Source organism: Tupaia chinensis, unplaced genomic scaffold, assembly GCF_000334495.1.
Source record: "Tupaia chinensis unplaced genomic scaffold, TupChi_1.0 Scaffold000225_1, whole genome shotgun sequence".
NCBI lineage: Eukaryota > Metazoa > Chordata > Mammalia > Scandentia > Tupaiidae > Tupaia > Tupaia belangeri.
The window spans coordinates 5,104,103-5,132,100 of NW_006159700.1; the positions used below are offsets into that span (position 1 = coordinate 5,104,103).

General features: G+C 36.0%; 1 pseudogene; it reads left to right on the top strand.

The window, feature by feature from the left end:
* Positions 1-673: 673 nt before the first annotated feature.
* Positions 674-27,998, top strand: part of LOC102503358 (3-hydroxyisobutyryl-CoA hydrolase, mitochondrial-like) — a 78,160-nt pseudogene continuing 50,835 nt past the window's right edge.

Here is a 27,998-nt window from a genome sequence, read left to right on the forward strand (position 1 = left end):
TTTAACTTTAGTTATTATTATTATTATTTTCCAGTTTGATCCACCAAAGAGAGAGACAGAAAGTGAGAAAACAAGCCACCAGGTCGGAGACTTCAACTGTGGTTGGCCATGTGGGAGTATCTAGCACCTTAACCAACACGCCACCTGCTAGTCCCGCACAGTTCAATGTTACTCAGAGCAGAAAACCCTTCGAGAAAAATAAGATTATTTAAAAGGAAAAGACAGTCATTCCCTAATGTCTAGTTTTACGAATGAGGAAAATAAGGCACAAAAGCTTTGAATTATTTCTCAAATGATTAAAGGAGGCAGTAGGTGATAATTACAGGACTCAGGACTAGGTATAAAGGTTCGCAAGCTCACTCTTCCTGTCCTTTCTCTTTTTAAAATTTACTTATTTATTTTGCAACAGGGCAGATGCACTCACCAGAGAGACAGAGGGACAGAAAGCAAGAAATCACCCCTCTCCCACCCTGCATTCCCTTCTCCTCCATTCTCCTCTCAGTATCTTGTGTACACAAGCACATGCAGACAACATGAGTTTTAAATCGCTGGGTCCAGAACTTGAACCATGACCGAATGCATGGGAGTCCAGTGAAGTAACTGTTCAGCCATTTGCTGGTCCCTATAATGCATTTTTAAAACTTTATGTATTGGATTTAATATAAAGATAAGGATGGGGACAGTTGGTGATACAGCAGGAAAATGGCACACTGTGAGGATGACCCACATGAGAAGACTTCAGGTGTGCACCCAGCAAACTCCCGAATATGCAAGGTACATGTGTACCAATAATCTAGGGCTGTCTGAGGCTGGGAGTGGATCATGGCATCAAGACATTGAGTACCTGTCTCTCTCCTTTTCCCTTGCTTGTGGAACAAAACAAGCAAAATGAAAAAGAACAAGGACTTGGACATTTCTCTTTTTTTGGAGAGGGTTTTGCTATAGGGCGCATGCACTCGCCAGAAAGACAGAGAGAGACAGAGAGACAGAAAGCACCCCCTAGGAGGGATGACCACGCCACAATACCTTCTCCTCCTTTCTCCTCTCGAGATCTTAAGCATGCATGTACACGCACCCAGTGTGAGTTTAAGCCACCAGGTCCGGGCCTCGAACCACGGTCAACTACATGAAAGTCCAGCGACATAGCCATTACACTAACTGCTGATCCCCCCAACATACCTTTCTTTACTTCTTACTCTGTATCTCTCTTTCTCTCTGGCAAGCTCATGCACCGTATGACAAAAACAAACACACAAAAAAACTTTAAAAAATAAATATGTAAATACCATATTTCAATGAGAGTTTCAGTCAAATAAGGACTTTTTTTTTTTTTTTGAGAAAATGGTAGTTTGATTTTGTTGGTTGGTGATGGTGGAAATGATAGGTCTTGAGGAAGTAAAATATATAGGAATTGTGAAAGCTTGGTTGTAGAAATGGAGACAGGCTGAAGTATCAACAATGATGTCTAAGTTTCCGATAAGTTCAATATGTTCTATAAATGCCATTTACTAAGATGGGAAGATTGGATTTGCAATTGGGCCAAGGTTGTTCAGAGAATTGGGCATGTTGAAATTAAGGATGAGGAATCTAACCCTACAAATCAAGTGACTGCTAGAAACAGCTAAACCGGTAGAAGAAACACTCCAGTACAGTAGCATTAAAGGGACGCAGAGCCTCAAGAAAAATGACATATTTGTCTGTTAGTTTCATTCTAACACCTTGTAGTTTTTTCCTTTGAAGATTTTTTTATACACTATGCAGAGAGACTTTAGTTAGAAAATTATACTGAATATTTTGATCACTATACTATGTAGTTCAGGGGTTGACAAATGTTTCTGTAAAGGACCAGGTAGTAAATATTTGAGGCTTGTCCATGTGACTTTTCTCACAGCCATTTACCTCTTCTGTTGTAGCATGAACGTGACTATAGACAGTATATAAATGAAGGGGGGTTGGACCACAGGTCATAGCTTGCTTATTCCCAAGTTAGAGTGTGAAGTAGATGTTCTCAAGGTGGCTGATAGAAGTACAGTAAGAGAAGATCTAAGATATTGGAAGATTCTCCATTTTTGTCCAAGAGGATGATAACATTAAGATATTAAAGAGAACTCCAATAATTGAACTTCAATTTAATATAAATATGAAATACATTAATATTTGAACATTACCTATAATACATAAATCTTCCAGAAGTACATAAAATAAATCATTGAAAAATTTAAGTTCACAGAATTATGTGAGTCAGATGAAACAATTCATCTCAATTTATCTGTTTTAGTCACAAAAGATATTGATATTGATTACCAAATACTGAACACTTGTTTGTCCAAGAAACTCTACTAAAGGCTGTAGAAATAATTTTACATGCACACAGACACATATATATGTATATACACATATCCACATTATATATATATAAATATTTTTTTATTATAAAGCATGGAGCATTATTAAAAGTTAGAATTGAGAGTCATATATTTCATTAATTTAGAAGCATTTATTTTCCAGTGTTACTCAGTGTTGGTAAATGTATGTGCAACTATGTAAATGGCCATAGTATCAATTTTATTTTTTGTTATTCTAGGATTTTAAATGAGTTGATTATATGAGGTATAATTCAAAACATTATTCAGTTGTCCTAATAAATATACACATACGTAGAAAAGTAAATGTATGTGTTCTTCTCTGCCTATTTGCTGCCTTTCTTAATTTTCTTCATCTCCCGAAGATTTCCTTCCTAAATATGACTCACAAAATACTCCTCTGTGATGAACCCCTTCCTTGGAACTAGGTGTCAAGCATCTTTACTGTACAATTAGCAATTTATTATTAATATTTTTTTGGAGAGGTTTTCACTATAGGGCACGTGTGCTCGCCAGAAAGACAGAGAGAGACATAGAGACAGAAAGCGAGAAATCACCCCCCGGGGGGATGGTCACACCACAATCCCTTCTCCTCCATTCTCCTCTCGGGATCTTGGGCATGCATGCACACGCGCCTGGCGTGAGTTTTAAGCCACCGGCTCTGGGACTCGAACCGCGGTCGACTACATGGGAGTCCAGCAACATAGCTATTACGCTAACTGCTGGTCCCAATTTATTATTAATCTTAATAAATACCGAATGTCTACATAGAAAGTGCTTCAGAGCAGTGATCTTTTGGAAAGAAAGAATGGGTTCTTTTTAAGTTCAGCTTGCGCTGTAAGGAAATAACTTACAGGCCCTACTAGCAATCTAAACCTTAGTTCCGCTTTCACTTCTGAAACACAAAGTATAAATATTATATGTTTATGTATCTTTTCTGATTTCCAAACTTTCCCAACAGATTAACCCTTGCATTGCAGACATTAAGAGAATGTCCAGGCACCTTACTTACTTCCATTCCTCTTTACCACTCCATCTGCGGGTCCATCCCAGTAATTTAAACTACCTCAGGCTCGCCACTTGAAAGCCAATATTTCAGAAACAAGTGTGGGTAGATAGAAATTTTTTTTCTTTTGAGATTTTTTCTCTATAGGGTTTATGCTTGCCACAAGGACAGAGAAAGAGAGAGAGACAGAAAATGAGAACTCACCCTCCAAGGGGGTGGCCATGCTGCAATCCCTTCTCCTCCATTCTCCTCTCAGGACCTTGGGCACATATGCGCACGTGCCAGCATAAGTTTAAACCTCCGGTCTGGGACTCAAACCACGGTCGACTACATGGGAGTCCAGCGACATAGCCGCTACACCAACTGCTGGTCTCAAGAAAATATAATACTGGTGGGCAAACTGGAAAGATGACAAAATAATGTTCAAAAATCATCTCTGAAATCCCAGACTAAGAAGAGGAGAGACAAGGAAAGTAGAAAGAGAAGAGGAGAGGGGAGCTGCAATTTCTTTTGCATAGTAATTAATAATTTTCTTGGTCACGTGGAGACCTGTTAGCACTAAAGTTGTTATTCACAGTTGTGGTCATCTTGCCCTCAAGGCCAGCATGCTCCTGTTCTTCATTTTCTTAGACACATCTGCTCTCTGGCTGTGATCCCAAGGCCTAATTCCTGTGAAATCTCAGCAAAGCTAGAATTCACTTTTATAAATTAAATCCTTAAGCAAGGTCAGGGAACAAAAGGAAAGCAAAACCCCTTTGAGGGTTTGTTCTTTATTCCACAACTGATATGGAGTTACTGTGGTTTTTTTTAGTCATTAGGCTATATAACACTTGTCCAATAATCGAATCCCAGATATATGTGGATGGATGGATGAATAGGCATAGGTACCCATGTATGCATTATGTACAAAAGTAGACAGCCATTGAGTCTAGATATGACACTTCTCCTCCAAAATAGAAAGAATAGTAAAATTTATTTGCAAGTTCTGGATTTGCATAAGTTTCTTTTTTTTTTTTTTTTTTTAGTTTTTGCTATAGGGCACATGCGCTCGCCAGACAGAGAGATAAAGAGAGACAGAAAGTGAGAAATCACCCCCCAGGGGGCTGGTCACGCTGCAACCCCTTTTCCTCCATTCTCCTCTCGGGATCTTGGGCACGCGCGCACACGTGCCCTGTGTGAGTTTTAAGTCACCGCGTCTGGAACGCGAACCTTTTAAGCCACCGGGTCTGGGACGTGAACCGCGGTGGACTACGTGGGAGTCCAGCTACATAGCCATTACGCTAACTGTTGGTCCCATGGATTTGCATAAGTTTCAATGATTGACCATTTGTTTTCAGAAGTATTAAATAGCAACTATCCCTGAGCATTTCAAATAAGAATTTAAGTTCATTTTTAAAAACGTTTCTTTGGGGAACCAGCAGTTGGCGTAATGGCTAGGTCACTGGACTCCCACATAGTCGACCGCAGTTCACGTCCCGGACCCGGTGGCTTAGAACTCACGCCGGGCACGTGTGCATGTGTGCCCAAGATCCTGAGAGGAGAATGGAGGAGAAGGGATTGCGGCGAGGCCATCCCCCCCGGGGGGTGATTTCTTGTTTTCTGTTTCTATGTCTCTCTCTGTCTGGCGAGTGCACGCTCCCTATAGCAAAAACCTCTCCAAAAAAAAAAAAATGTTTTTTTGTATACAGCAAAGTAAAACTATAAGGTGCTGAGGAATAATCTGGACACATTTTAATATAATACTTAAATGTGACTTCTCCACAAAATTAGCCCACTCAAAAGTTATCTGATAGTGGGAGATGTGGTTTATGGTTCACTTAAATCATTTGTCCACTGAGTGAAATTCCCAGGGGCAGCCAAAACTTCTCTTTATTTTCTCTTGTAGCTGTTTTCATTGTCTGTCTGGACTTTTAAAACAAGTTTCTGGGTGTGACTAATCGGCCACACTAAAAGACTGCACCACATTACACTTTCAGATGTTCTCATATACCTTGCCTTAAATTTGGCTATACTCATTTTCACTGGGACAAGCTTTCCCAGGGTAGCTGTTGAATTCCGATTGAAGTTAATGGGTCTAATTCAGCTGCCTCTATCCTGAACAAATTGCCTTGAGATTCAATGTCAGCACCTTTTTTCAAGAATCTCTTTGCTAAAGTTAAGTCTGAAATTAACATAGTTCGCAAACAATGGAATTTAATTTCCAGATGTAGAACATCTAAATTTTATCTGGTAATCAAGGAAAGAAATAAATTAGAGGATGAAAAAGAATCTACTTCCATTTATGAAAGAACACGTAAACCTGGAGGGTGAAGGAGGTGTTTAGTGAAAGTATAATTCATTAGGAAAAACAATTTTTATGCCATTTATGAAAAGACATTCTAACTCTTTTTAACCATGATTATAATATTTTCATTAGACAGGAATTATTTTATGCAAATGCTAAAATGATATTGCAATATATATTAGAATGCAGTATCTGTTTTATTTTTTGGTGATTAGGACCCTTTTCCCAAACATCCTAATTATATATACAGTGATAAAAGGTATTTTATCCAACCATAAGTACTATTTATTGCCTATAAACATTTTTTAAATTTTAATATCTGTTATTTATTTGCTTATTAATCAATATAAATTTTAAAGTGACTTCATAATATGCAAACAAAATTAAATAGATGTGAAAAGCCCCTGGCTCTCACCATAAATATATATAAACCACTATAAAGAATCCAACTGTTCTTGTGACAAATTTTCTAAATTGTTGTATGGTATGTTTTTTGAATTGTTACCTTCAAGATGATAACATGTATGAAATCTTCAGCTGGACTGGTAGGAAGTGTGTTTATGTTGGGTAGATTCATTTTACAAGCTGTAGTGATGAACAGTAATTGAACATATAAAATAAATGAAAAGAACAAGAATTGTTACCCTCTTTATACTATAAAGGTTTTCATGAGATGGAGAGAGGTTAACCATAGAACAATTGACTCTCTAAGTAAGTAAAGTGAAATTAAGTAAAATTATTAAGATAGATTATTAAGATAGATATAGTTCAGTATACAGATATTGACTATAAGGCATTTATATCATTATAGAGGCTCAGAGGTCTCAACATATGAGGTAGTCATCCTGGAAACACAAAAGCTGGTTGTGTGTTCTAAGTCTGCAGACTTGGCACCAACGAGGAGCGGATTTTTCAGCTTCAGTCTGAAGGCAGGAAAAGATCAATGTGTTCATTTATGGTAGTTAGGCAGGTAGAGTCCTCTCTTAATCAGTCTTTTTGTTCTATACAGTTAGCCATTACGCTAACTGCTGGTCCCACAAAAATCTCTTATATCCATTTTAATATGCATTGGGACATAAATAATGTAGACTTAATTCCTAATGGAAGTTGCATTATTGTCAACCAGATTAACAAGAGAGACTATTTTTCTAAATGTATTGATTACATCTTCAACATCTCTGTCTTGGCAGCTTATGAAGAATTTCAGAGAGGATTTAATAAAGTGTGTGACAATGAGATTACAATTTTTTTTTTTATCCTGAAGAACTGAAAGATGTAATTGTTGGCAATACAGATTATGATTGGGAAACATTTGAACAGAATGTGTGCTATGAACAAGGCTACAATAATTTGCATCCCACCATAGTGATGTTTCGGGAGGCTTTACACAAATTGACTCTGGAGGAAAAGAAAAAAAGTTCCTTGTGTTTCTTATAGGAACTGATAGAATATAAATATAAGATTTAAAGAATATAAAAATAGCATTTTGCTGTCCTTCTCATTTGAATGAGAGAGATCCCATAAGAGCACAGACATGTTTTAGTATCCTCTACCTTCGTGAATATTCTACAAAAAAAAGAGTGAAACAAGCACTTCAAGCTGCCATCAACAACAGCAGAGAGTTTGGCTGAGCCTTTGTCATATTCTTGACCACTGTTTGGCAATATTTTCAAGAATATATTTAGTAACAAAAATAAATTTTAAAAACTTGTCTTTAGAATAAGTTAAAGAAACATGATTTCCAATGGAAAAGAGAATTTTTCCTGATTTAATGTAAATATATCATGACAGGATGCTCAATAGAATATATTTTGAGTTGGCTTTCTATATTCATTATTTATCATTTTAATGTAATTAACCTTGTTGGTTCTCTTACAGGTGAGTGCAATTTTCTGCTGTGTGTCTTTGAAGGTATCAGCATGTCAACTTTGCCATGGCTTTTAGTACCTAAAACAAACAAATCTCAAAATGATCTTAATTGCTCATCAACTATAGAAAAGACGATGATGATTAAGAAATTGGTCATTGGTGGAAATATAATTTCCTGAGACAGTTTAATAAGAGAGTTTAAGAAAAAAGTCATGAACCTGAAATTGCCATGATTTCAAATCTCAATCTAAAAGATTTGAACTTTATTCCAGATTACTTACAACTTCCCAAGATAACTAGCATATCATAGATACTCAAATGTTTGTGAATTAAATATAAGAAAATTTAATTTCTAGAACTTACTCTTTTGTCCAGACACTAATCATATCACAATTTGATATTGAGCTAACTTTATAAATTAGGGACTGGAAACTAATTTATAAATTAGGCCCTTCTGGAAAGTAAATATTTTCAGCTTTGCAGGCTTTATAGACTCTCAGATACTCACTTATTCTACTGTTCTAACTTAAAAATAGTACATAAATTAATGAGCGTAGCTATGTTTCAATTAAACTTTATTTACAAACACAGACAGTAGGTCATATAGGGTCCATGGATCATAGTTTGTCAACTTATGTTCCAAATGGTCTTTCTGTATTAAGTCTTCCTCTTTTCATGTTTTTCTTCTTATTTTTATTTCAATTTGCTATAAAGTGTGTATACTCACTGAGGAGACAGAGAGACACAGATAGGGAAATTAAGAAAGTATCCCCCACAGGGGATTGCCACACTGTAATCCCTTCTCCTCCTGCCTTCTCTAGAGCTTTTGGGTATGCCAGATGGTTTTTTGTTTTGTTTTGTTTTGTTTTTTTCTTTTTTTTTTGCCATAGGGTGCGTGGCCTTGCCAAACAGAGAGAGAGAGAGAGACAGACAGAAAGCAAGAAATCACCCCTTAGGGGGGATGGCCACGCCGCAATCCCTTCTCCTCCATTTTCCTCTCAGGATCTTGGGTATGCATGCACATGTACCCGGCATGAGTTTTAAGCCACCGGGTCCAGGACTCGAACCGTGATTGACTACGTGGGAGTCCAGCAGCATAACCATTACGCTAACTGCTGGTCCCTGCCAGGTGTGTTTTTGAAGCTGCCAGTCTCAGACTTGAACCACTCAGTCAGCCATGTGTGGGATCCAGTTCCCTTACCCACCAAGCCACGGGTTGGCTTTCTTTCCATATTTTCAGCCTGCTGATAAGAAACATAAGTGAGATCTCTTATTATAAGCAGCCTAGGGTGATCTTTGACCCAGAGAATCCCACAAGGTCATGCAAATCATGAGATTCAAATCTTTATGTTAACTTTAAGAATACCCATGAAACTTCCCAAGTCACCCATGGTATGCATATCTGAAAAACCACCAAGTATCTGAAAGCTGTCACTTTACAGAAGCAGTGTGTGTCATTCATTGTCATAAGCATTGGTAGATGTGCCCAGGCCAAACAGTAGAGCTGGACATGGGTCACTGGCCCAAAAAGTGTGCTGAAGTTTTGCTGCACGTACTTAAAAATGCAGAGAGTGATGCTGAATTTAAGATCTTAGATGCAGATTATCTGGTCATTAAGCATATTCAGGCGAAGAAGGGATCCAAGATGTACCACCATTGTACTTACAGAGCTCATAGTTGGATTACCCTATATATGAGCTTCCCCTGCCACAAGATGATCACTACTGAGAAGAAGCAAATTGTTCGTAAGCTAAAAGAGAAGGCTGTAGTTAAGATATCCCAGGGGGAAAAAAAAATAAGTGAAGAAACAGAAATATATGACACTGGAATAAATTCATTGTAAAATAAACATAGATAAAAGGGGAAAAAAAAGGAAGAAATAAATGTGAGTGAAAGGGCCAGTTCTGTAGTGCAGTGCTGATGCTCTTCAAGCATTGCTGGGTCTGCTCTGGTTGACTCGTGTGTTTTAGGCACAGGAACCCATAATCCTGGCTGGCTTGGAAGACTGGTTGGAGAATTATGGTATTAGCCTCTGTTAAGAGTTGTCTTTCTCTCTCACTTCTCTCACTCTCATCAAAATAAATATATAAATAAATTTAACAAAATGGATCTACTAAGGTCAATAAAATAAAGAACAACAACTGCTCCTGAGGCTATAAATTAACACTGTTGGTGGGAATGTAAATTAACACAATCTCTGTGGAAAATAATATTGAAGTTTCCCAAAAACCTATAACTAGTACTACCATGTGACCTAGTAATCTCTCTCCTCAGTATTTACTCAAAGTTAAAGAAAACAGAAAGACACTTGCACATCCATGTTTATTGTACAGCATTATTCACAATTGCTAAGACATGGAATTAACTTAAGTGTCAAAAATCTGATGATTGGGTTAAGAGCTAAGGCACATATATACTATGGAATATTATTCAGCCATGAGAAATAATGAGACTCTAGTGTTTGATTCAAAGTGGATGAGTATGGAAGATTTAATGTTGCAAAGTGATGCTGATCATTTAAACTGCTTAAGATGGTTGAATTTGTGTTTTGGATTGGTAATTAAAGAAGCAATTTAGAAAAAGAGATGGAAAGACTGGAGATTGAATTAGGAAGAGAAATGCAAAATAAAAATCAAAATGAATAAAGACTTTCCTGTCAGAGAAGTCCAGGAGCACTTTATATGTACTACTATTCACTCCTCAGACTGAACATATGAAATAGGTACTGTAATTTTTTTTCTCTTTTATAATCTAGAAAAGTAAGGCACAGACATTTGAAGACTGTAGTGTAAGCAGCACAAATGGAAATCAAACACAGTTGTCTTATTTCTGGAATTCAAGTTCCAGAGAACTATATTCATTGCCCTTCACTAAGTTAATTATTTTTTTATATTCTTAATATCAAGTTATTCCCCTAGCAGCTTATTCACTTTAGTCTAAAAAAGTAGAGAAAAAAATGCATTTGAGGATTTCATCATGCTAGGCGAATAAGCTTACTTCAGTAATTAACAACTGTCTTGGTCTGTTTGCTGTGCAAATGTAAGTTTTCTATATGATATTGCTTAGATATATATACAGATATATAACACACATATATAAGTCTCAAATAAAAAAATATAGAGAATAAGGTACTGTGACACAGATAAGGGATAAAAGGATATAGAGTCAACAAATTCAGCTAATGTGTTATGTCCTGAAAATTTTCCTCCATAAAGTGGGACTAATAAATACTTTGCATTTTGTTTTTGTCAACAGTTGTTAGGGTGTAAGAAAATAATGCATATGAAAAGACTTTCTAATGTGTGCAGGCCTCAATAAATGTTAGCAGAAAATGATTTTGAAATTAATCTTCATTTTTTAAAGCCCATGTATTCTGAGTGTGCTTGTGTGTGTTGTGTGTGTGTGTGTGTGTAAGGAGAGAAAAACAGGTACCCTCAATAGTGCCTTGTCACTTTATGTCCCCTCCAACACCGTGCCTTCCGGCCAGCCAAAGTCACAGGAATGCATATACACACAGTGTTCCAGTCACCCCAGGTCCCAACTATAGTATCCTATGTGGATCTAGCCCTGAAGAGTGCTGTCCTGCTGTCTGTGTCAGCATGAATGGGTCTAAATCTTGACTTCTGAATACAGTGTGGGTTACTCTATATGATTATAAATATATTTATACTTACATCTAAATATGTATACTATAAATTATTACTATTGACTATCATTTATATAATGATATATATATATATCAACCCTTGGCATTTTAACTTGAAAATTTAAACATTGGAAAATGTATTAGGGACTATTCTTTTTTTTTTTTTTTTTAATGTATGTTCTTCTCTGCCTATTTGCTGCCTTTCTTAATTTTCTTCATCTCCCGAAGATTTCCTTCCTAAATATGACTCACAAAATACTCCTCTGTGATGAACCCCTTCCTTGGAACTAGGTGTCAAGCATCTTTACTGTACAATTAGCAATTTATTATTAATATTTTTTTGGAGAGGTTTTTGCTATAGGGCGCATGCGCTCGCCAGACAGAGAGAGAGAGAGACAAAGAGACAGAAAGCGAGAAATCACCCCCCAGGGGGGATGGTCACGCCGCAATCCCTTCTCCTCCATTCTCCTCTTGGGATCTTGGGCACGCACGCAGACGCGCCCGGCGTGAGTTTTAAGCCACCGGGTCCGGGACACAAACCGTGGTTGACTACGTGGGAGTCCAGCGACAGCCATTACGCTAACTGCTGGTTCCCAGGGACTATTCTTAAAGTAATACATAACTGTCAATGTCAGATCTGAACATAATTTGAAGTTTATAATAAAGAAGTTTATTCTTTCTATTACTATAATATCAATAAAAATTCATCCTTTTTTGTATTATAAACACAATTAGGATGCTCTTGAAGATAAATTGCTTTATATCTTATAGTTTGTGTAAATCTCTGTTAAGAATGGAACTTTTGGGGACCAACAGGTGGCCTGGTGGTTAAGGGCACTGGATTTCCACATGGCCAACCACAGTTCAAGACTTGGACCTGGTGGCTTGCTTTTTTACTTTCTCTCTTTTTCTGTTCCTAGCTGGTCAAATTATAGATTAATTAATTATTAAAAAATAAAGAAGAAAAAATAGAATGAAATTTTAGGGGCCAGCAGGTGGTATGGTGGTTGAGGCACTGGACTCCCACACGGCCAACCATGGTTCAAGTCTTGGATTTGGGACTTGCTGTCTCATTTTCACTGTCTCTCACTCTCTAATCAAATTAAAAACTAATAATTATAATTAATAAAATTAAATAATTCTTTTTTAAAGAAGTTTTAAAAATTTAAAAATGGAATGTTCAAACTAAATGATTATTAAGAAAGTTATAATGAGATGTTAATAATTACATTATTTTTGAAAATGTTTCCAAACTTCTATAAATCATTAAATTCATAGTTTCATGCTATAGCATACATTTTAATTTAGAGTAGCTTATTGGTGTCTCAGAATACAATGTTGAAAAACTGAAATGTATAGTTTTTTGTAATTAGAATGATTTATTACACTTACAGGACACTTACATATGCTTATAATGCATCTTTCAATTACATACTCTCCCTTGATATTTCCAGCCATCTTATAAAACTTGCAGGACAAGTATTTTCTCAGTTTCATAAGCTGAAGATGTACATTCTAAATTCTTTGCCTGAGGTTGTGCAGTTATCCTCTATGTGACCTAGGGCTAGAATCCAGATCACCTAAATCCCGAAAATGGAAGTAAGATGTTTAAGTGCCAACGGAGCTTATAATAGTCATGAGGCTTAATATAATCTCTTTATAAGTGACATCAAACAGAAATTTCAAGTATTTTAAGAATAAGTTTTTCTGTTTCCATGACAACATTGTTAATGAGATAATGTAGACAAAATCAAGTACATTGTCCAGTGAATGGACATTGACTATATTCAAGTGATACTAACAACATGTAAACAATATGAAATAATCATTGAATGTATGAGGTAACTGTTTTATTTCTATACAATATAAACTGAAGTGACTTAGCATAATATTTATATAGTCAACAGGTGTTGAGTGTTCAGTATATGCCAGTCACTCTTCTAGATCCTTAGACTTCATCAATGAATAAAGCAGATACATATTCCAATTGCTTTAGAATTAGCATGTTAGCATTACTTTAAACTGTAAAGATTATAAACTATATTGGTTGTAATAAGTACTTTCAGAAAAGGAAAGTAAATCAAGCAGTTACAATGAGAGGTAACAAAAACATGGTGGAGGGAAGAGCATTAAGTAATAATCTTATAGCATGTCCGGGGAAAGCTTCAATGAGAGGACGAAGTTTGAGCAATGACTTCAATATGATGGCAGAGTAAATCATACAGATGCCCAGAGGAGGGAATTGCATGCAGAGGCAGTGAATGCAGCAAGGACCTTTGGTAACCTTTCTGGTGTCCTGGTACAAGTGAAGAAGAAAAAGGCCATTAGGATGGAAAACAAGTGACCAAGAGAGAGAGGACTACGATGTGAGACAAGAACAAAAGCAAGAGGGACTTGCAGAGCTTCAGTATTTTCAGAAAGATAAATGAAACCCTTTGTAGGGTTTTTAAGCAGAAGAGTGACATTGCTTGATACATTTTACCAAAGTCACACTGAATGAATGTTGTATTGTTAATACAAAATAGGACAAATTTGGAAATTTGTGGGGCGGAGTTAGGGAGTTTGGGGGGTTAAGTGAGTAAGTTAATGATCTAATTCAAGGAAAAGATGGTAATAGCTTCAACAAAGCAAAGCTTGTGAAAAGGGATCTGATTTTAAGTATATATATATATATGTATGTATATATATATATGTGTGTGTGTGTTTCCTTTTTACTGTTGAACATTTTATTTATACTTGTAGATAAACCTCTGGCTAAAACCACATTCTTTGAAAGTAATATTTTACCTAAGAAAAGGTTAAAGGTATAGGCTCTGAGAACAAACTGTTCTAAGGAGAGGTTAAAGGTATAGGCTCTGAGAACAAACTGCTTAGATTTAAGCCCCAGTTCTGCCAGTTACATCAGTTCCTGAATTGTCTGTGTCCTAATGATATAAGGCACTGGATAACCCATGCCCAGCACACAGTGGCAGTAAGCTCTCAGGAAGCGTTGTATTGTAAAGTATAAACAGCACCGCTGGCACCCTAGGTGCTGATTTCACAGATGGACACTGTTTATATATCCTCAGAGTTAAGTGAACATCCTGGCGAATGTGTAGGATCAAGAGGCCTTTGGGAACAATCCTGAGACCAGTGGAGGCATGGATTTTCCAAAGCTTCTAGAAATAAGTGTTAAAGGAGGTCCAACTATAGTGGCAGAAGCAGCAAAGGGGCCACTCTGTATGGCTGGGACAACATGAGGAGGTCCAGGTTTGGATCCCAGACCAACCAAAACAGACTGAGTAAAGTGGCACAGAATTTTAACCCTGGAACCATTTCAAATGTTGGATTAAAAATATTCTCTAAGGTGGACTAGAAAAGTGGTTTCAGATCCAAATAACAACTCATTCCCTCATATCCTACTGAACCAACTCCTCCCCCAAACAACCCAATTTTAGATATGTTATAAAGGGAGAAAAATCTCCCACAGATTGGGGGGGGGTAAGAGAAAAAGGAAAATTCAAGAACGAGAGTAAGATGTTTGTCCTGTCTAGCCTACAGGATTTGGTTGCCATCACTCAGAAGAGGCAGGCTATGGAAACAGGCTTAGTATAGGAGACATCTGGAGTACTTGCTTTGAAACAGATTATGTTTCACATGCCTCTCAGTTTTATCAAGCACATGGTTTGATATAAGAGGTTAGAGACACAAAAAATGGCCTCAGATGAAGATGTGTGAATAGAAACAGAGGTAGTATTGGGACCAGCAGTTGGCGTAATGGCTATGTCGCTGGACTTCCACGTAGTCGACCGTGTTTCGAGTCCTGGACCCAGTGGCTTAAACTCACGCTAGATGCGTGTGCGTATGTGCCCAAGATCCCGAGAGGAGAATGAAGGAGAAGGGATTGCGGTGTGGCCATCCGCCCTGGGGGGTGATTTCTCGCTTTCTGTCTCTCTGTCTTTTTTCTGTCTGTCTGGCGAGTGCACGTGCCCTATAGCAAAAACCTCTCCAAAAAAAAAAAAGAAACAGAGATAGCATAAATATAAAAAGACTGGATAAAATCAGCAAAGGAAAGAAAGAGTATAGTTAAAGCAAGGGCCAATGACTGAGGTCTAGATCACTTCAAGGTTGACTTTTGGGGGAAGAAAAAAATCAGTTTTATATATTCAAACCCTTTTCTAATTTAATGCATATTAATGTCTATAAAATACCTTGCTCATGTTCCTTATAACGATCACACGATTCATGTCAACAATATATCAATTAGCTAGTATAATTAAACTGAAATCAATGTTTAGACATGACAATACATTAAAATTACTCATTCAACAAGTGCTTGCTGAGGTTTTACTGTATCCTGTAATTCTCTCCTGAATAGGTATCACTTCTCAAGGGCACAGATTAAAACAAGGCTAATGAGCGGTTGTTAGATTTCAGATAAGCGCAGAATTGCTTTAAGTGCTTGTGTGAACTATGCCAATGAAATAAGATTCCATTAAAAACACCAAGAATGTGAAGAATTTGAAGGAGATATCTTTAAATTAAAAGATAAAAATCATAAATTGAAATACTTGGGGTTTTGTGGTATTTACTTTAGAGATAATCTCATTATTTCAATGTCCGATTTCTTATTGAGTCAGGATATTATCAAGGTTAATTATTGCTTTTTCTCAATACCTCAATAATTTATGTCCACTTTGTACATGTTACATACTGATCCATGAAATATTTATGCATATCTTTATAGTCTGATAGTTAAAAGTGTTATTTTCTGGGATCAGCTGGTGTATAGTGGTTAAGGCATTGGATCCCACATGATTGACCATGATTTGAGTCCTGGACCTGGCATCTTGAAAATCATGTCAGGTGCATGCAAGTACATACGCAAAATCCCATGAGGAGAATGGAGAAGAAATGACTGCAGCATAGTTATCGCCCCTGGGAGGAGATTTCACACTTTCCCTTTGTCTCTCTGCCTCTCTCTGGCAAGTGCATGCACTCTATAGCAAAAACTTAAAAAAAAAAAAAGGAAAGAAAAAAGTCATTTTCAAAATAATTAAAGCAGATAAATACATAAAAGAGAGAAAAATCTAAGCTTAATTTCAAGGGAACATTTTTATAAATATATTGACCAGAGTTAAAACTAAATATTAAATACATATTACTTTCAAAAAAGTGTATACAAATGTGGGACCAGCAGTTAGCATAATGGCTATGTCGCTGGGCTCCCATGTAGTAGACCGCGGTTCACGTACCAGACCCAGTGGCTTAAAACTCACTCCGGGCACGTGTGCGTGCATGCCCAAGATCCCGAGAGGAGAATGGAGGAGAAGGGATTGCAGCGTGGTCATCTCCCCTGCGGGGGGGGGGGATTTCTCATTTTCTGTCTATCTCTCTCTGTCTTGTCTGGCAAGCACACGCGCCCTATAGCAAAAACCTCTCCAAAAAAAAAGTGTATACAAATACTATCTTGGAATAACATCAAATTTTTGTATATTCCTATTTGTTTCTCAGATATTAAATTTCACATTTGATGTAAAACATAGTATTCATCTCTGTTCATCTTTTTCTGATTACTTGAATTTTTCTTTTATTTATTAGAGTATTTCTTTTATGTTTTCAGATAGCTTTATAATTTGTATTAAATACTGGATGATGTTTTTCAAGCAATAAAATACATTTAAATTGGCTCAATATTATATGTTTGTTGTCTCCTGGTATACTTTTTATATTTATTAACATACCTTACATATATACATACATATTTTATACACACACACACATGCAAACACACACAGAGAAGCACACATATGTTACTTCTCTACTCTTATAGACACATTCATCCTATCAAAACTCCTACTGCCTAATCCTCAAATTTGAGAAGTTTTTGATAGCTGTCTACAAGAGTTTTTTTTATTTATTACTTTTCTGGATTTGCTTCTAATATGATGTTTTAAACTTCTGCATCTGCTAAAAAAAGATCACATACACCTTTGCCTACATTTTCATTCAGTAAAGGAAGGCAGAATAAGAAAATTACTTATAAAATTACGAAAATGTAGTTATTTGGGTAAGGCATGTAAAGCAAGACATTGGTGGGGCTAGCAGGTGGCATAGTGGTTAAGGTGCTGGACTCTAATATAGCCAACTGCAGTTGGAGTCTCAGACCAGGTGGCTTAAAATTCACACCGAGTGTGTGTGCACACAACCCAAAGGAGAATAGAGAAGAAGGGATTGCAGTGTGGTCATTTTTTCTAGGGGGTCATTTCTCACATTTTCTCTCTGTGTGTTTTTGAAGCATGCACATAACTTACAGCAAAATAAATAAACAAACTCTAAAATAAATGCCATTGGTGATTTTTGTACAGTGATTTTGATACAAATGAAGCAATGTATTATTTTATATCATTATTATAAGCCATATATGTTTGTTATACACTTATTACTGGAATACATGGAAACAATAAGGAAATCAGAAATCTGCTAAAGCTTCACACATCTTGGAGAAAATTGTGACCTTCAGAACATAAAGTTTATGGGGATCAGCAGTTGGCGTAATGGCTATGTCACTGGACTTGATTGTAGTCGACTGCAGTTTGAGTCCCGGACCCAGTGGCTTAAATTCACGTGTGTGCATGCCCAAGATCGCAAGAGGAGAATGGAGGAGAAGGGATTGTGGTGTGGCCATCCCCTCCGGGGGGTGATTTCTCACGTTCTGTCTCTCTGTCTCTCTCTGTCTTTCTGGCGAGCACACGCACCCTATACCCTATAGCAAAAAAACTTCTTCAAGGAAGAAAAAGAACATAAAGTTTATGTACGAAGCAACAGAAAACTATAAATCATTATCTGCATTTTTATGTTTCTTAAGAATCAACCTTAAACAAATAAGAATTGGTATTATTTTATATCATTATTATAAGCCACATATGTTTGTTATACTCTTATTACAGGAATACATGAAAACAATAAGGAAATCAGAAATCTGCAAAAACTTCATACATTTTAGAGAAAATGGTGACCTTCAGAACATAAAGTTTATGTATGAAGCACCAGAAAGCTATAAATCTTTCTCGGCATTTTTTTTATTATTCTCAAGAATCAATCTTAAACAAGTAAGAACTGGTATAGAGTTAACCTACAGCAAACACATCTTTGATATGGTCTCACTTTTTTGATTGCACTTAAGACCAAATATTTCATAAACTCCTCAGGGGGGCTCTTCTGACCTTTTCTCACATGTTGAAATGTACTATTTCCCCCCTGAAACTTAGTTCAGTGTGAGACACTCTTTAGTGTGGTACACCCACAAATCCTCTAAGAAGTTAATAAAATAGTTGTTAGTTGTATTGGTTCAGCCTTACTGCAAGGCTTAAACAGCCCTATTTTTAATTGCAGAATGCAGATTGCTGCTGCAGCTTTCTCACTTGTAATAAAATGAAGTGGTCTCTGAAGAATAGTGATAGGATTAGGTAGGGCTCATTCACCTCTTGTCTTCTAAGGGAAATGTTTTTTGTTCCCATGGAGACACACTTATATAATATGATGCAAGGTGCATGAGAAAAAGAGAGAAGTTAAGTGGTGCAGAGTTTAATTTAGAGTGGTTAATATGACATGAGAACTCATTTGGTCCTAATGGAATCTTTATTAGTGCAGTTGCATATCTAGCATTTCATCCCAATAGTCAATTAAACATCAGCAATTCTGCCAACAGCATGAAGCTAGTGCTGAATATACAAACTCGACTTTTTCCTCCATTTTATGTTATAATTAAGATATTTCTCCCAAATTTAAATATCCAGGTTAATTCTACCAACTTCAGGGAGATTGTTTACATAAAATAAAAAAGAAATTGGACCAGCCTCATATCTTCCTAGTTAAAGGGAGTCTGATATCTTCCAACTGCAGTTGGAATCCTGGCCCTGGTGGCTTGCAAAACACTGGGTGGGTGTTCATGTGTGCCCTAAATCCTGAGGATAAAGAAATGGAGAAGAAAGGATTGCAGCACCATCATGCTCCATTAGAGGGGTCCTTCCTCCTCCTTTTCTCTCTGGTGAGTGTACATACCCTTTGGCCATAAAAATAAATAAATATAATAAATAAAGAAGAAATATAGATTCCTGGGACAAACTGCTGAGATGTTCATGATTAAATGTTTTTCCTCTTCTCCAAGAGTAAATAATCATAAAATAAGTTTGTAATAGATTCTATTCAATGTTAAATATTTCTACCATCTATCTATCTATCTATCTACACATACCCACACACTCACACACACACATACACACACACACACACACAGATACAAAGAGACAGAGCAAGAAAGAGACATAGACCTTATCATCAACAAAAATATCAATTTTGTATAACAACATCAGCAACCTGTTAAAGAGTTTTACTTACAGGGACTTCCTATGTTCTAGGCTTTTAAAAACATATATCAGGCCATTTGATCTTCACAGCAACTCTACAAAGTAGGCACTATTGTTTTCTTTGTGTTTTGCTCTAATTGTAAAAATGTAATTTTGACAATGTCAGAGCAAATTTTTGAAAATAGGGTCATCCTATAAGGATTTCACTAATTAATAATATATAGACCATTCGTAGTGTAAATAATTGTTCTCATGAATAAATCCACCTTTCTCTGTTGCAAGGGCATAAAATGTTAGATATGTTTCTAGCATAAGGTTCAGACTAAGTAAAAATGGAAGTTTAATTGAGATCTTACCATGCATTGAGATATTACTCAATACATAAAACCTCATTTCAGGTCTCCATAAATCTTGGATATAAGTTTTTTTTCAGATGAAAAACTATTTATTGACCAAGGTTGAAATTCAGCATATTCAAGGGAAAGCAGCTAATTAAACAGTCTTCAGAGCCAATTTGCAACTCGTACCCTTCCTACTTTCTCAAAAATCCTCTCCCAGTTACACAGGTTTATGTCCTTATTCCATTTTATCTATTTTTCTCCTATGCGTAGTAATAGAACAAAGTCTCAAGACACCAGAAAAATTATTTATGGTATTCTGTATTCCATTCTAACGTGACTGTTCTCTGGTTCACGTAAGTTAAATATTACATATTTTATGATATATTTTCAGTTATTTCAATGTCCCATGAAAGCATTTTAAAATAAAAGTATTTGTTTTGTTAGCTAAGGAAAATGCACATAGTAAAAAGTAATGGTAGACACCAAGATCTAGTGTCTTAGAGGGAAGGGTTGTGAGAAAAATTTTAACGACACAAGAATGCATGTAAACATGGAGAAAAGGCTATGGGACAGCATATCTCAGCAAGGTAAGACATATGAACAATTTAATACATTTTTCAAAAGAAAAACTAAAAACTCTTATCAAATGTGCACAATATAATATAACGCTCAGTGTTGAAGAAGATATATCTGCATGTATATATCTTTGACTTGATTATTATACACTGTGCATGCGTTAAATATTTTAACTCACAAAGATATATATGTAAACCAATAATCATAATTTTAAAAAATAATTTCAAATTAAGCATTTGGAAATTAAGTATAGGATTTCTTAGTTTTCTGATTTCAATACAAGGTTGGTTGAAAATGAAGAGAAGGGGGGATTATACAATGACTTTTCACTTGCAAATATGAACTCTTAGAAAAGTCACGAATAGACTCAAGTAATTGTCTCAGCTAAAATGTAGCTGATTATGCAGCACAATGAACTGCTAGCACATTTATCATAATTTATGACTATGTTATGAAGACAATTTTTTTTAATGACTCACTAAAAAATTGGAAGCTCTGAATCCCTACTCCATTCATCTTACTGTGTTTATGAGGCTTCTAGAGTAGGAAAGCTGAAGGGCACCATTGGGATCAGTAGCAGCTGTTTGTAGTTTTGTGCTCACAGTTGACATAGATTCATGACTCTCACTCCTCCTACAGATTACAGAGATTTGTTGTATATTGATAAGCCACCTATATACACATTGTTTTCCAATATCCGTATAAACACTTCATGTTTAGCAACGTCCAAATTAAACAAATCAGGATGAAAATTTGTTTTTCACACACCTGTTCACATTCACCTTATTTGTTCATAAATGTCCTATATTTTTCTATGTAAATGTATTTAACGTATTTCTTTTATATGAAAAGTGTTACTGAAATGCTTTAATATATTCCTGTTTAGTAAACAGTATGTTTGTTTTACTTAATTTATTATTTTTTAAAGAGAGGTTTCTGCCTCAGGAAGCATGCACTTGCCAGTGAGAGAGAGAGACAGACAATGAAAGAGAAAGTGAGAAATCACCCCCTACAGGGATGACCATACCACAATCGCTTCTCCTCTATTCTCCTCCTATAATCTTGGGCACACATGCCAGGCGTAATTTTCAAGCTACTGTGTCCAAGACTCAAATCACAGTTGGCCATGTGGGAGTCTACCGATGTAACCACTACACCATCTGTTGGACCCATCTTCTGGGCGTTTTTCAATCAGGTTATTTGTTTTCTTGCTGTTCAGCTCTTTGACTTCCTTATACATTTCAGATTTTGATTTCTTGTCTTATATATAATTCATAATTGTTTTCCCCACTGTATAGTTTGCCTCTTTATTGATTGTAGTGTATAATTAGTCAATGAGTAGATTTCTAATTTTCTGTCACACATGCACACACACCCAATCAGCAATTAGTAATGCATGTTACTTAACTTGATTTAGCCAGTCTAAAAAAGCATGTTATATACAACAAATACATACAAAATTTGTCAGTTAAAAAAGGCCAAATGAGACTTTTGCTAGTTTTGCATCCTAAAAATGCTTCTTGGAGACTTTAGAGCTATTACTTTGAAATGTTACCACCTATTTCTATGTTTCTGAAGGAGGTATCTCAGATGCTTTGTTGCTTTTTGTTTGTCATAGAAATACGAGTAATTCTATTTTCTCACTTTGGCTAAAACAACTACCTGTATATAATAGATTTTTCTCCTGCTATCTACATAACAGTGTACTATTTCTTTTTGTTCTTGCGATCTGTTTAGTGAATTGGCTATGATGTACATCACAGCCTGCATTAATGTTTATTCAATAGTAAAACCATTTTCTTTCTTTTCTACATTTGTGGAGAGCACTTCTACATGGCATAAGATTTTTATTTTAGCTATTTTTTCCAACATGAGACAATTACAAACTGTGTGTGCATTGTTAAGGATGTTGAAGTGTATTATTAGAAGCAAGTAGTGTAGGGGCCAGCAAGTGGTATGGTGGCTAAGGCATTGGATTACCACATGGCTGACCAAGATTCAAGTTCTGCACATGATGGCTTCAAAATTACACTGGGTATGTGTGCATGCATGCCCATGATCCCAAGAAGAGAATGAAGGAGAAGGGATTGTAGCACAGCCATCTTCCTGGGGAGGGGCGAGGGGAAGAGGCATTTCTCACTTTCCCTCTGACTGTTTCTCTCTGGCAAGTGCACATGCCCTATGGCAAAAACCTAAAAATAAATAAATAAATAAAAAATTTAAAAACTGTGTTTGTTTTTGAAGAACAATAATACGAATTGATAGGAATTTTATATATAAACTGTGGAGGTAATACAGATAATCTATTTTCCAGAAAAGGCTAAAGGCTAATAAATACATCATGAAATAATAAAATTGTCTATGAAGAATTGAAACTAGATTAAGTTAGTTACTGGAGACAGAAATGTCTTGGGCAGTTGTAAAAGTCATTGTGTAGGTAGATTACAGCATAAAATTCAATTGTACAAGTATATTGTGAAATTAACAATAATTTGTGACAATAGATGCTTATTAGCTTTTTTTTTTTTTTTTGGAGAGGTTTTTGCTATAGAGAGTGTGCGCTCACTAGACAGCCGGAGACAAAGAGACAGAAAGCGAGAAATCAACCCCCAGGGGGATGGCCACCCACAATCCCTTCTCCTCCATTCTCCTCTCACACACACGTGCCCGGTGTGAGTTTAAACCACTGGGTCCAGGACTCAAACTGTGGTCAACTACGTGGGAGTCCAGCGACATAGCCATTACGCTAACTGCTGGTCCCATAGATGCTTATTAGCTTTTGTGTATTATATTAAACAATACTAACCAGCAGTTACTTAGTGACTATCGTATTCCAGAAACTCTTGTATTTTTTTACATATATTAAAATTTAGTCTCACCATAATCCTTTGAAATATTAGGTACTAGGGAAAGTCATAATGTATTTTTCTGTCTAAAAATGCGTCATGACTTTCCCAATGACCCAACAGTTTCTGTTATCATGTTACAAATTAAGATATTTTTGTTTGTTTATTTATTTTTTGTAGAGGTTTTTGCTACAGGGCGGGTGCTGCTCTCCAGACAGAGAGAGACCGAGAGATAGAAAGCAAAAAAATCTCTCCCCAGGGAGGATAGCCACGCCACAATCCTTTCTCCTCCATTCTCCTCTTGGGATCTTGGGCATGCACGCACACGTACCTGGAGTGAGTTTAAACCACTGCGTTTGGGACTCGAACTCCAGTCGACTACATGGGAGTCCAGCGACATAGCCATTACGCTAGCTGCTGATCCCAAATTAAGATATTTATACAAAGACTTTTAGTAAATTATTGAATATTCACAATAGTTATTGGAATAGAATGTACTCAAAATAGATTTATCAGTTAATTAAACATAGATGAATGAAGAAAAGAATAATAAAGTAATATATATAAGCTTCGAAAGTTGACACATATTAAGAATAGCTAAAGAAAAAATATCAACAGAGCCACTAATCTAAGAATATCCTTTCACATATAATACTCCTTGGCAAACTGTTTTATCTAAATCTTTTGTAAGGCTGATTAAAAAGCATTAGAGGTGATGAGGTATATACCTCTCCATTAGAGTACAAAATATAGGGCCAGCTCATGACATGGTCCAATTCCACATGACTGACTGTACAGTTCAAGTTCTGGACCCAGTGGTTTGAGAAACACAGTGGGTGTGTGTACATACATGCCCAAAATCCCCAAAGGTGGGAGAAATGGAGAATAAGGGATAAAAACATGACCATTGCCCATGGGAAGTATTTTCTTCATTCTTTGTCTCTTTCTGTGTGTGTTTGTGTGTGTGTTTGTGTGTGTGTGTGTGTGTGTGTGTGTGTGTGTGTCTCCAATGAGCATACATGCCCCTTGGCAAAATTTTCTTCAAAAAAAGTATAAAACATAAGCCTTTAGTATGGGTAAGAGGCATATGAACTAGCAAAGGAAGTGCCTAAGTAGATATGCAGATATAAACTCGTAAAGGAACTCATAGAATGTATGAGGAATTTTTTTCTTTCCATACTTTTCTACAAGAGACTATTAAAAAATTCACCAGTATCTGGGTAGATACAGATTACACAACAGAAACAATTTTTAGTGTATCTGTATCTGTAGATATATGTGGTTATATGTGTTTGTGTATGTGTGCAAGTGTACACCAGTGTGAATACAGACAGATAAACATATGTGACTATATGTGCACATATATGCATTATATCACTGTATTAATAAATGTGAGTGAATACATAAGTCCACGGAAGAATACATCTGTTAAAAATCAAAATTTTGTCACTGTTATTGACCTCGCTGAACACTTTGTCCTTGAAATAACACAACAAAACCTATTTTTTTTTTTTAATTTCAGATCAATCTGAGATGCCACTGATTAATCTGCTTTCTGTCACCATGATGCCTAAGGGCATTTTGAAGATTTAATTTTGTAGTGTAACTGCTTGACGAAATATTTTATAAAATCAATACAGCACAGTAATCCATATATGGACAAAGGAGATACACTACAAGTAGCATTTTTTTCATTTTTGAAATTTTTAATCATAAAGAGGAATACTTGTGAAAACCTTAGAGTTGTGGTCTAGGATGTCAAATAGAGAACAGATATATAGCGTGCAAATCATTGCACATGAACAAAAATCATTACGTATAAGCAAATTGTTATGAATATTTAAACAATAGGAGAAATTCAGACTGAGTTTGTGAAGGAAATATATAGAAAGGTATAACATCATCTTTACTAACTCTAAAGAAGCATTAGTTTGACCCACAGAGCTAGCAAACTGTTTGTAGTATAATTTTATTGTGTCCTTTAATTTACCAATCTGAAATTTATTCACTTTTTCAGACTCTTTGAATAAGCAAAAAAAAGAAAAAGAAAATGTACACTTTCACAATTTAGAATAACAAATACTTCACTAATTCATATGCATACACTTCACTAAGTGGGTTTTAGAGAAGTATCAACCAATAATAATATACACTACAAATAAATCCATCTTTCTTTTCTATGAGGTACAAGGGAAAACAACAGTGCACTCCCAAAAGATACCAAAAATTTCATAACTGAGGCAAGGTGAGGAAAGTAGAACTTCAGCAAGAATCAGAAAAAAACCTCTAAGGATCACAAAAAATCAATATGCAAATTGATATTTTTTATGCTTAACATTCAGAAGATTAGCTAAAAATGATTAATAAAGTGATATAGCAACTATTATTAGACAATAGCTTTATATGTACTTTTGCAATGTAAAGAAACTAGATTAAATAACTTGTAACCTTATCTGCTTAGATACTTACACTACTGGCTAAAACATATCAGGCACATGCACAAGAAATAAATTAGTACACTTAGATGCAGATGCCAGAAACAAAGGCAAACTACAAACACAGGTAAAAAGAAACTCCTAACTGCTCTACAGCTTATTATTTGTATGTTGTATTGTGTGCATGCGCACACACATGCATACATGTGAGTTTAGTTAGATACTTGTGCTGGATAGTGTTTGTATTTCCTGGCCATTCATGATTATCCTTAGGCACAAAATGAATATCTTTAGGTAAATTCAGCGTTCAAATTGGAACTGAGATCCCCATTTTTTAAATTTATTTATTCACATTCATTACTATACATCATTAATGCATACAAAATGAGATTTCCCATCCAGAATACACTGTATATTGGCTCAATCGAGCACATCAACATACATGTTATCATCAACAAATAATTTCCCATTTCTTGCTTCCTGTATATTTTGCTTTTTTCACCATCCTTGATTCCCTATCTCTCACCCTTTGCCATGCCCCGCCCTCCTCCCACACTGTCTCTAGTATCCATGGTTGCTTTCTATGCCTTTTCTCCCTATTTTACTAATTTGCTAATGAACCTTTTATTTATTTATTTATTTTTGCAGAGGTTTTTGCTATAGGGCGTGTGCGCTCTCCAGACAGAGAGAGACAGAGAGACAGTGAAAAGTGAGATAGCACTCTCCCGGGAGGATGGCCATGCCATAATCCCTACTCCTCCATTCTCTTCTCAGGATTTTGGTCACACATGCACATGTGCTCAGTGTGATTTTTCAAGCCACCAGGTCTGGGACTCCAATTGTGGTCGGCGATGTGAACGTCCTGTGCATTAACTACACCACTGAACTTAAAATTAATCTAAATATTTCTGATAGCAAGTGCAGCTGATATATACATATCCATGAACACAAGTCTGACTTTAGGCATAAACCTCAGTTAGTAGAATGAACATACCAAAAAGTAGCACCTAGATGGAGCTATATAGCTTACTGCAGTCATCAAATATGCATTTTTATTTCAAGAAAAAACAGTTTTCATGGGTTATTTTTCTTCCTGAAACTTTTTTTAAAATTAATTAATTTACATTCATCCTCTAAGTATCATCACAGCATACAAAATGTGGTCTCCTATTCAGAACATACTGCATAGTGGCTTAATCATGCATGTTATCATCAATAATTTTCCATATCTAGTTTCATATATTTATATATATATTTACCCCTATTTCTGACCCTCTGCCCTTTCCCCTCTTCTCACACTATCTCTGGTGTCTTAAATTGTCTTCCATTCTCTTTTCCCCCACATTTTATTGATCACACAATTTCTTAAATAAACTACTTTTGATAGCAATTTCAGCTGGTAATTTCAAGAAAAGCAGTTTTGAATTGGTAAGGAAATTTGCTTAAAACTTAAAGCCTGGGAGAAGGTTAGTATTCTGTTCAAGTAGTAAGTACATGAACCTATTGACAGCGCAAGACAGGACAAAAAAATCTTAAAACCAGACAAGAAAGCCTAAAAGAAAAGCAGCAATATTTTAGTCAAAAGTCACAGAATGTTATTTCACCAGTTCAGTCTCATGAACTTTCTCTATCTTCTGTTGTGGTTTGATCTTCCTGATCGAATTCTGGGATATAATATTCAACTCCAGACTTGTCCCTTCAATTAAGTTGGTCACTTTCTTAGTTTTTGAACTCTTGTTTCTGTGTCTCTGCATTTAATCTCCCTGACATAGCACTTCCTTAAGAAATTCTTGGAGATATGGTCTGGTGCTGGTAAATTCTTTCAGGTTTTGTTTATCTGAGAATGTTCTTGTCTTTTCTTCCCATATGAAGGATAATCTTGCTGGGTACAGGATTCTTGGTTGAAATTGCTTTTCCCTTAACACTTTGAATATATTTTACCATTCTTTCTGCTTGCATTGTTTCTGATTGAGAGGTTTGCTGTTAACCTGATGGGATATCCTTTGTAGGTAACTTGCTGTAGAATCTGCATATTAAGAAGAAACTTTAAAAGATTTATATCCAGAGTTCTAAAACCAAGGACAATCCTGGCATAAAAAACATAGTGGGGATTTTTTTTTGTATCTGCCTGGAATGTGGGAGAGAAGTGGTCTCCCCAGCTGGCCTACTGTCATAATCTATATTATCTATTTAGTCTCCAAATTGAGAAGCTGACGAATATGCTGAAAAATGTTTCCAGGTTATGACAAACTACTGTATTTGTTTGACACTATGTCTTAGGGAA